We start from the raw sequence: 9,595 nt of genomic DNA, 5'->3' as shown, positions 1-9,595 counted from the left end.
CCAGGTGGTAGATGTCTGGCCAGTGTCTGTAAATTTTTTCCCTGTTGGCGTTTGTGGCCAGACATATAGTAATACTATTGCCATCCTGGATCCAAGTCTACCCATGTTTGACTTGGTTAAAGTAATCAGCCACCATGTCCAGCAGAGTCCCTGCTGTGTTAGGATCATGGGATGCTGTATTACCAGGCTCTGGCCCATCAGGGTCCTGCCTACTCTTTTTTATAGAGTTAGAGATCTCTAGGGTCCCGCACGGGGTACCCATGTGGGGCTTACCTCCTGCCCACTTGTCTTTTGTTCTGCGGACCCCTCTTGCAAGTCAACCCAGAACTGACCCACAGTGCTCCCCTCTGATGGGGTAGAAGCACTGTGCAGCCCTCAAAGAGGTACTGCTGTGGTTTTATCACGTTGGAGCAAGGCTCCATACACCGCTTCTTCCCGCTCCAGCCCTCTCGGGCACTGGTTGCCGGCGGTTTTATGCAAAGTCGGACCCTTCTCAGTCCACTACCTTGTTTGATTTGTGTCTAGCCTACCGCTCGGTCACATGGATCTGGCCGGTGCGGGGCCGACATCGGGCACAGCTGATCCCACTACGGATGATCCAAGTGCCGCTGGCTGCTGCTGGCTGCCCGCTGTTCCATGGTCCTCCTTCTCCAGCTTTGTCCTTCCTTCCGTGGAGTGGATATGGCCGGTGTGGAGGATAACTGGCACAGCTGATTCCATCTATTCCTTAAACCCGGCTCCAACGCTCTCAGCGCTCCTGGCTGCTCCTTTATCTTTTAGACCCGTGGGACCCACCCCCGTACTGACGGTACTGGTCCCTTGCGGTCGTTGCAGCCGGTCAACCCCACTCTTAATGCCCTCAATTCTGGGCACTCCTACTTATATGGTCCTTAGCTAAGGAACATATAAGACATTAAAACTGATGATAACAGCTATTATAGATTTTATTTAATATATGGTCCCTAGATAAGGGACGTATCAGATATTAAACTGATAAGAACAGATACTACACTTGGTCTTAGCCAAAAGGCCTAGAAGCGATCATTGTAACTAAAACCCCCGCTGGGACCGACCCTGGTACTCACATACTGGTCCCTTGTAGTAGATTGCAGCCAGTCAACTGCCAAGTCCTTTGCTGCTGAAAATGAATTTTCTCACCGTGCTGGGGCGAAGTTGGGCACAGGTGTTTTCCTCCTCCGGGAATCGATGTGCCCATGCTGCTCCTGCCGTTGCCAGCTCCTGCCGTTGCCAGCTCCTGCCGCTGCCTGCGCTCCTGCAGCTGTCAGTGCTCCTGCAGCTGCCGGCTGCCACTGCTGCTGCCCGTACTCCTGCAGCTGCCCGTACTCCTGCAGCTGCCCGTACTCCCGCAGCTGCCCGTACTCCCGCAGCTGCCCGTGCTCCCGCAGCTGCCCGTGCTCCCGCAGCTGCCCGTGCTCCTGCAGCTGCCGACTGCTACTGCTGCTGCTCCTGCAGCTGCCGACTGCCGCTGCTGCCACTCCTCCGCGGTTCTCCCGCCGGCCTTCTGCAGCTTACATGGACCCGGTCCATGTCTGCACCTAGAAGGTAAGTTGAAGGAAACGCAGGGTCTCTTACCTGCTGTTCCCGACTTTCCTTCTCCCGCTGGTGACCGTCGTTCCCTCCGTTGCGGGTTGGAGCCGCTCGGACCAAACCCCGGTATCCACGGGCCTGGTCCTTCGCGGCAGTTCCGCAGCCGGTAAAACCCGGCTGTTCCTATCCCGGTGCCTACCTTTTGAAGAAGGTTTTCGTCCCCAACGTCCAGTTCCGACTCCATAAGTGCCGCTGCACTCGCTGAGCGTTTCGAGCCCCGGTACCGCTGGTCCGTGCTGTCTGTCCCGCAGCCTCTGCGCTGGCTGCTACCGACTGCTCCCAAGTCAGTCTCGCTTGAGACTGGCATAGGGACCTCTTTACTTTGCTTCCCGCCCGGCCGAGAGGTGAATTTTGCCGGTGCGGGAGCAAAGTCGGGCACAGGTTGTTCCCCTCCAGGGAAACTCGTGCTGTTGCTGCTGCCGGCTGCTCGCCCTCCACGGGTCTCCCCGCCAGCTTTCCGCAGCCACCTAAAAGTAAGTAGTAAAAGAGGGAAAACGCAGAGTCTCTTACCTGCTGTTCCCGACTTTCAAATTCTCCCGCTTGGGGAACGCCGTTCCCCCTGTGTGACTCGTTGCAATGCGTGTAGCGATATGATACGCATGCGTGGAAGCGGGGTTCTTCACGAAGTCACTCACGTGACTCCGAAGTAAAATCTTAGTTAGAAAACTGGAGAGCAGTCGCAGAGATCAGCGCCATGTTTTAGGATGGATATCAAGACCATAGAATTGGCACAAAAACAGAGCGCTGGCCTTCAGTTAAGGTGATCCTGGAGAAGTCAGGTTTCTCCTCCTTCAAGCAGAAGTAATGGAGGGGTTCAAAATCAATAAATACTTGGAAGGAGTATACTTTTTTCTGTGGCAGGGGATGCTGTCGCTTGCAATGTAAAAATAGTTGAGGCAGAGACAACATTTAGAGTTATAGAGAGTTACAACACGGAGAGAGGACATTTGGCCCAACTTACCCACCCCGATCAACTTGTCCCATCTACACATGTTTGCATTTAGCATATCCCTCCAAACCTTTCCTTTCCATGTACTTGTCCAATAGTTTCTTAAACATTTAAAATATATTTGGACAGGTACATGGATAGAAAAGATTCACAAGGATATTGGCCAAAAGTGGGTAAAATGGCATTAGCTAATATGGGACATCATGGATGTGTTGGGCCGAAGGACCTGTTCTTGTGCTTTATTACTATGACTCCAGTAAAAGGTACTGTATAATGTTGCAGAGAGCTAATTTAAAACCCAATCTGTATGTGCAGAGAAATGGTATCGTTTTTTGTATGCGTTTCAAGAAGCAGATATAGGAGTGGATGGATATCTTCCATGCCCACGTGTGATTAAATTGTATTATTGGAGATCATTTTCCTATGATATGAATATGATCATTCAATTTCCTCTCTCACATATCTTCCATGTCATTCCTGAGTGAGATTGTGTGGGCAGTGAATCATAGTCATCTGATTGCTTACAGCCTGAAAGGTCAGAAGTCCTCTGAAGGCCTTGTTTGTGGCATGGGCGACTGAGCTCTATCCTGCATTGAACCTGTGCTGTCTTTGACCTGGGAGTGCTCTATGCTGACACGGGACACTAAAAGTAGAAGGGGTGAAAGAATCAATTGAAAAGAACTGCCATCTTTCACCTTGATTAATACAAAATAAGATTGAAACTATAATATGTTTTGTTTTCAAATTAAGGGGAATTGATATATCGGAAATGGAGTGCATATTTGGCCTGGGTCACCGTGTGATTAAGGATTTTTATCTAAATTGCCGATGCACTTAACAACCAAGTGATCTTCTTTAGACTACACAAACTAGGCAATAGTTGGATGTACCCAAACACTGCGGTTCTAAATTATGTCCCCTGCAGTGCATCTACAAATGGGCTCTACAGAGTTGATGACTGATACAATAATTGTAACAACTATGCAATCAAAAGACTAGCTTTAGCAATTCATTCACTTTTTTTTATTCAGGGCAATTATTTATTACTGCTGTTAATACATTGCCCTGGCTGAATTGATTGGCAAGATAGCAGGTGTAAAGCACTTTATGGCACCATTAGTGGACAGGAAATAGATTTTAAAAATGAAAAATCCCCCCATCAATCTGAGGTAAATGTACAGGCTTGACTCTAATTTAAAATTTGGAAACAACATGTTTACTGCACCTTGTAATAAACAATGCTCCTTTGGTTGGGAGAGAGCGCATCCTGATTTACTGGGTGCAGGAAATGCGAATTCACCCAGAACCAACCTCTCATTCTGGGAAGCGAAATGATGCTGATGTATTGATCGAAGAGAACAGGATGGGTGTGTAAATAAACAAAGAATGCTCCCCATTTGCAACAACAGCAAGATTGGAGTGGTCAATGTCAGATGGTCATCGAGGATGCGGGCGGGGAACGCACCGACATAGATGCTGGAATGCAGAACATGCAGAACATGCAGAACATGCCACCGTTAAGGACAATTGCTTTGCCCTTTAAGGGAAATTTAGTTCCCGCCCTTACAAAGGAGATGAGGAGGAATTTTAGTCAGAGGGTGGTGAATCTGTGGAATTCATCAACAAAAATGGCTGCGGACGGCACGTCATTGGGTATCTTTAAGGCAGTGGTTTACTAATGGAAGATCCACAGCAAATGCTGGAGTAACTCAGCGGGACAGGCAGCATCTCTGGAGAGAAGGAATGGGTCACGTTTCAGGTCAAGACCCTTCTTCAGACTAGTAATGGGGCTGTCCCAGTGTATGAGGTAATTCAAGAGCTCTCCCGAGTTTAAAAAAAAATCAAACTCGTGGAAGTATGTAGTGGGTACGTCGGAGCTCGGGATGTCTCTTAGCGGCTTGTAACGCTAACGCCAGGTACTTGGGAAACGCGGTAAGCTCGTGAAGGCTCGTGAAGATTTTTCAACATGTTGAACAATGTCCACGAGAGCCCCGAGTACCCACGAGCGGCTATTACCGTAAATCTCCGAGTTCGAATCTGGGGAAACTCGGGAGAACTCTTGAATTAGCTCGTACAGTGGGACAGCCCCATTAGGGATAACGGAAATGAGAGATATAGACGATGTAGAGAGATAAAGAACACTTTATTCTCTGGAGCGCAGAAGGTTAAGGGGGGACTTGATAGAGGTCTTTAAAATGATGAGAGAGATAGACAAAGTTGATGTGGACAAGCTTTTCCCTTTGAGAATAGGGAAGATTCAAACAAGGGGACATGACTTCAGAATTAAGGGACAGAAGTTTAGGGGTAACATGAGGGGGAACGTCTTTACTCAGAGAGTGGTAGCGGTGTGGAATGAGCTTCCAGTGGAAGTGGTGGAGGCAGGTTCGTTGGTATCATTTAAAAATAAATTGGATAGGCATATGGATGAGAAGGGAATGGAGGGTTATGGTATGAGTGCAGGCAGGTGGGACTAAGGGAAAAAAAAATGTTCGGCACGGACTTGTAGGGCCGAGATGGCCTGTTTCTGTGCTGTAATTGTTATATGGTTAAATGAATGAAAGATATGCAAAAAGTAATGATGATAAGGGAAACAGGCCTTTGTTAATAACAGGTTCTTGATTAGTATGGGTGTCAAGGGTTATGGGGGAGGGGGGTCAGAAAAATGGGGTTGAGAGGGAAAGATAGAACAGTCACGATTGAATGGCGGAGTAGACTCGATGGACCGGATGGCCTAATTCTGCTCCTACGACTTATGAACATAACGTCACAAGTCAAGAATGTTTAACTGTCAAACATATCGAAAATGGAGCAATGACATTTTTACTTGCAGCAAGATTACAGGCCAGTAAACATGGTACTCAAAGGCAACTTTGTAAACAAAAAAAACGGTAAATTAAATATCCCCGATGTTATTGGCAAAAGTCATTAGTGCACCCAAGACTGCTGGCTGTTCATAGTTGAGTTAGCGTTAGTAGTGTTCAAGAGCATGATGGTTGTTAGGAAGAAGCTGTTGAGCTGTTGAACGATGAGTCGGCCTACAGGGAGGAGGTCCAACACTTAGCAGCATGGTGCACTGACACCAACCTGGCCCTTAACTCCAAGAAGACCAAGGAGCTCATTGTAGACTTCAGGAAGTCCAGAGGCGGCACGCACACCCCCATCCACATTAACGGGACGGAGGTGGAACATGTTTCCAGCTACAGGTTCCTGGGAGTCAACATCTCCGATGACCTCTCTTGGACCCACAATACCTCTACTCTGATCAAGAAGGCTCACCAGCGTATCTTCTTCCTGAGGAGACTGAAGAAGGTCCATCTGTCTCCTCAGATCCTGGTGAACTTCTACCGCTGCACCATCGAGAGCATCCTTACCAACTGCATCACAGTATGGTATGGCAACTGCTCTGTCTCCGACCGGAAGGCATTGCAGAGGGTGGTGAAAATTGCCCAACGCATCACCGGTTCCTCGCTCCCCTCCATTGAGTCTGTCCAAAGCAAGCGCTGTCTGCGGAGGGCGCTCAGCATCGCCAAGGACTGCTCTCACCCCAACCATGGACAGTTTACCCTCCTACCATCCGGGAGGCGCTACAGGTCTCTCCGTTGCCGAACCAGCAGGTCGAGGAACAGCTTCTTTCCGGCGGCTGTCACTCTACTCAACAACGTACCTCGGTGACTGCCAATCACCACCCCCCCCCCCCCCCCCCCCGGACACTTATTATTATTTATTCAAATCATTTGCTATGTCGCTCTTCCAGGGAGATGCTAAATGCATTTCGTTGTCTCTGTACTGTACACTGACAATGACAATTAAAATTAAATCTGAATCTGAATCTGAATCTGTTCTTGAATGTGGAGACTTAACTTGGCTACAAAGGCCCAGTGTCCTGAAGGCAGCACTGGGTCGGTGGGTGCTGCAGGGGTCGGCCTGGCCAGGCCATGTGACGGTGTCCTCTACCACTGCTCCAACACACCATGACGCTGCAGGCCACCTCCGTTCCACAAGGTTGGCCACTTAAAGGGCACCTGAGGGGGAAAAGGTTCTCACACATATGGTGGTGTGCATGTGGAATGATCTGCCAATAGACAATAGGTGCAGGAGTAGGCCTATTCGGCCCTTCGAGCCAGCACCGCCATTCAACATGACCATGGCTGATCATCCTCGTTCCTGCCCTCTCCCCATATCCCCTGACTCCGCTATATTTAAGAGCCCTATCTAGCTCTCTCTTGAAATTATACAGAGAACCAGCCTCCACCGCCCTCTCAGGCAGAGAATTCCACAGACTCACACTCTCTGTGTGAAAAGTGTTTCCTCATCTCTGTTCTAAATAGCTTACCCCTTATTCTTAAACTGTGTTCCCCGGTTCTGGACTCCCCCAACATCTGCCAGAGGTGGTGGTGGTGGCAAGTATAATTACATAACTTAAAAGACATTTGGACAGATATAGGAACGTTTAGAGGGATGTAGGCTAAATGCGAGCACGGTGGCGCAGCGGTAGAGTTGCTGCCTTAGACAGCCAGAGATTCAGGTTCAATCCCGACTACAGGTGCTGTCTGTACGGAGCGTGTACGTTCTCCCCGTGGGTTTTCACCGAGATCTTCGCTTTCCTCCCACACTCCAAAGACGTACAGGTTTGTAGGTTAATTGGCTTGGTGTAAATGTAAATTGTCCCTAGTATATGCAGGATAGTGTTAATGTGCAGGGATCGCAGGTCGATACGGACTCGATGAGCCGAAGGGCCTGTTTCAGCGCTGGTTCCCTGAACTAATCTAAATGGGACTAGCTTCAAGTTAGCAACTTGGTGGAAGTATTGGTCTGTAGGGTCTGTTTCAGTGCTGTACAGCCCAATCAGTAATACTCTTTGCTGAGTCACAATTTCTGCAAGCAAACTTATCTACATTTATTCCTTATAAATATCATTATTGCGACAAGTGGAATTTTCCATGATGGGAGTTCAGTAACATTACCATGTTAAATGGAAAAGCAAGAACAGATTGTACATTTGAATTGGTAATTTAAATTCTAGTTGTAATTTCCCATCTGATCTGAGATGTATAGCAATTTAATGTTAATCCAAAATTGCTCATTTCAGTTCTAATTAAATGCTGAAGACATTGAAAGCCATTTCTGTTTCGCTGTCTTTATTCACGGCCTTCTTGTCCCAAAGATGCTAACAGTGGTTTTATTGAAACAGGTTTTTAATTGAAGGAAGAAACTAAAATGACGTGACAATTTTAAGCTATTTGATATTTCCCATTCCCAAGTCCAGTGTACCAGGGAGTGAGGGAAATGGCAGGAACTGCAGATGCTGGTTTACACCGTAGACACAAAATGCTGGAGTAACTCAACGGGACAGGCAGCATCTCTGGATAGAAGGAATGGGTGACGTTTTGGGTTGAGTTTGAAGAAGGGTCTTGACCCAAAACGTCACCCACTCCTTCTGACCAGAGATGCTGCCTGCCATCTACTCCAGCATCTTGTGTCTATCTTCGAGAGAAATTGTAAGTCTCATTTGTTGTATGAATCCTCTTATATTATCCTCGAGAGCATCCTTACCAACTGCATCACAGTATGGTATGGCAACTGCTCTGTCTCCGACCGGAAGGCATTGCAGAGGGTGGTGAAAATTGCCCAACGCATCTCCGGTTCCTCGCTCCCCTCCATTGAGTCTGTCCAAAGCAAGCGCTGTCTGCGGAGGGCGCTCAGCATCGCCAAGGACTGCTCTCACCCCAACCATGGACTGTTTACCCTCCTACCATCCGGGAGGCGCTACAGGTCTCTCCGTTGCCGAACCAGCGTTGGCGAGGAACAGCTTCTTTCCGGCGGCTGTCACTCTACTCAACAACGTACCTCGGTGACTGCCAATCACCCCCCCCCCCCCCGGACACTTATTATTATTTATTCAAATCGTTTGCTATGTCGCTCTTCCAGGGAGATGCTAAATGCATTTTGTTGTCTCTGTACTGTACACTGACAATGACAATTAAAATTGAATCTGAATCTGAATCTGAATCTGATATTAGAAAGGAATGAGGAAACACTTTTCCTTCAGGAATGAAAGGTGCAGTCAACTAATTTATCCAAAGAAAACACTCGATTAGGCTCATTGTCACACAGCTCGGAAACATGTCCTTTGGCCCACCTCGTACATGCCCCATGTAAACTAGCCCCACTTGCCCATATTAGGCCCATGTCTCTCCAAACCTTTCCTGTCCATTCTCTCTGAAATATTGATGCTTTGTTTTCTGTGATAACTGCTCTATCCAGAAGTTACATTGTGGTCAGATTAATGGTTTAGAATTATCGGGATGTAATTTAGTGATTAATTTAAATTAAAAATCATTAATAAAATAATATTTTGGAAAAATATCCCATGAGTAACGAATGCCATGAAATTGCCTGTTTACTGAAAGAATTCATTTCATTTGCTGATGCCTTTTAGTTATACAACGTGGAAACAGGCCCTTCGGCCTAACTTGCCCACGCCGACCAACATGCCCCATCTACACGTCCAACCTGCTGGCCTTTGGCCCGTATCCCTCTAAACCTATCCTATCCATGTACCTGTGGAAAGGTTTTTTAAACGTTGTGATGGTACCTGCTTCCTCCGGCAGCTCGTTCCAGATACCTGCCATCATTTGTGTAAAAAAAAAATGCCCGTCAGCTTCCAATTAAATCTCTCCCCTATGCCCTCTGGTTCTTGATTTAGGCAAGGAAACCAACTATCTGATTGGATGACATGGTGGCGCAGCGGTAGTTGCTGCCTTAAAGCCTCTGTCCCACTTAGGAGACCTAAACAGCAACCTCTGGTGACCTTGCCCGCCCGCCACCCAAGGTCACCATGAGGGAGTTCCGGGACCGCTGGGCTCCACAGGGTGTTGAATGTATCCTCAATAAGGATTGTATCATAATTGTATAATAGTTTATTATGGATATATGTTTGTATTGTATTTATGGTGGTGGGTTCTGGCTTGTTTTATTGTAGTGTAAATATTATTTTTTAATAATTGAATACATTTTTTGATTTAAAAAAAAAAAAAA

At 47.4% G+C, this 9,595-nt stretch overlaps 1 pseudogene; it reads right to left on the bottom strand.

The window, feature by feature from the left end:
• Positions 1 to 874: 874 nt before the first annotated feature.
• Positions 875 to 1,042, bottom strand: LOC129701337 (U2 spliceosomal RNA; annotated as a pseudogene).
• Between the last annotated feature and the right edge of the window lie 8,553 nt (positions 1,043 to 9,595).

This window comes from Leucoraja erinacea, chromosome 10, assembly GCF_028641065.1.
Source record: "Leucoraja erinacea ecotype New England chromosome 10, Leri_hhj_1, whole genome shotgun sequence".
NCBI lineage: Eukaryota > Metazoa > Chordata > Chondrichthyes > Rajiformes > Rajidae > Leucoraja > Leucoraja erinaceus.
The sequence above is the reverse complement of the archived record's forward strand: the minus strand, read 5'-3'. Positions and strand labels throughout refer to the sequence as shown.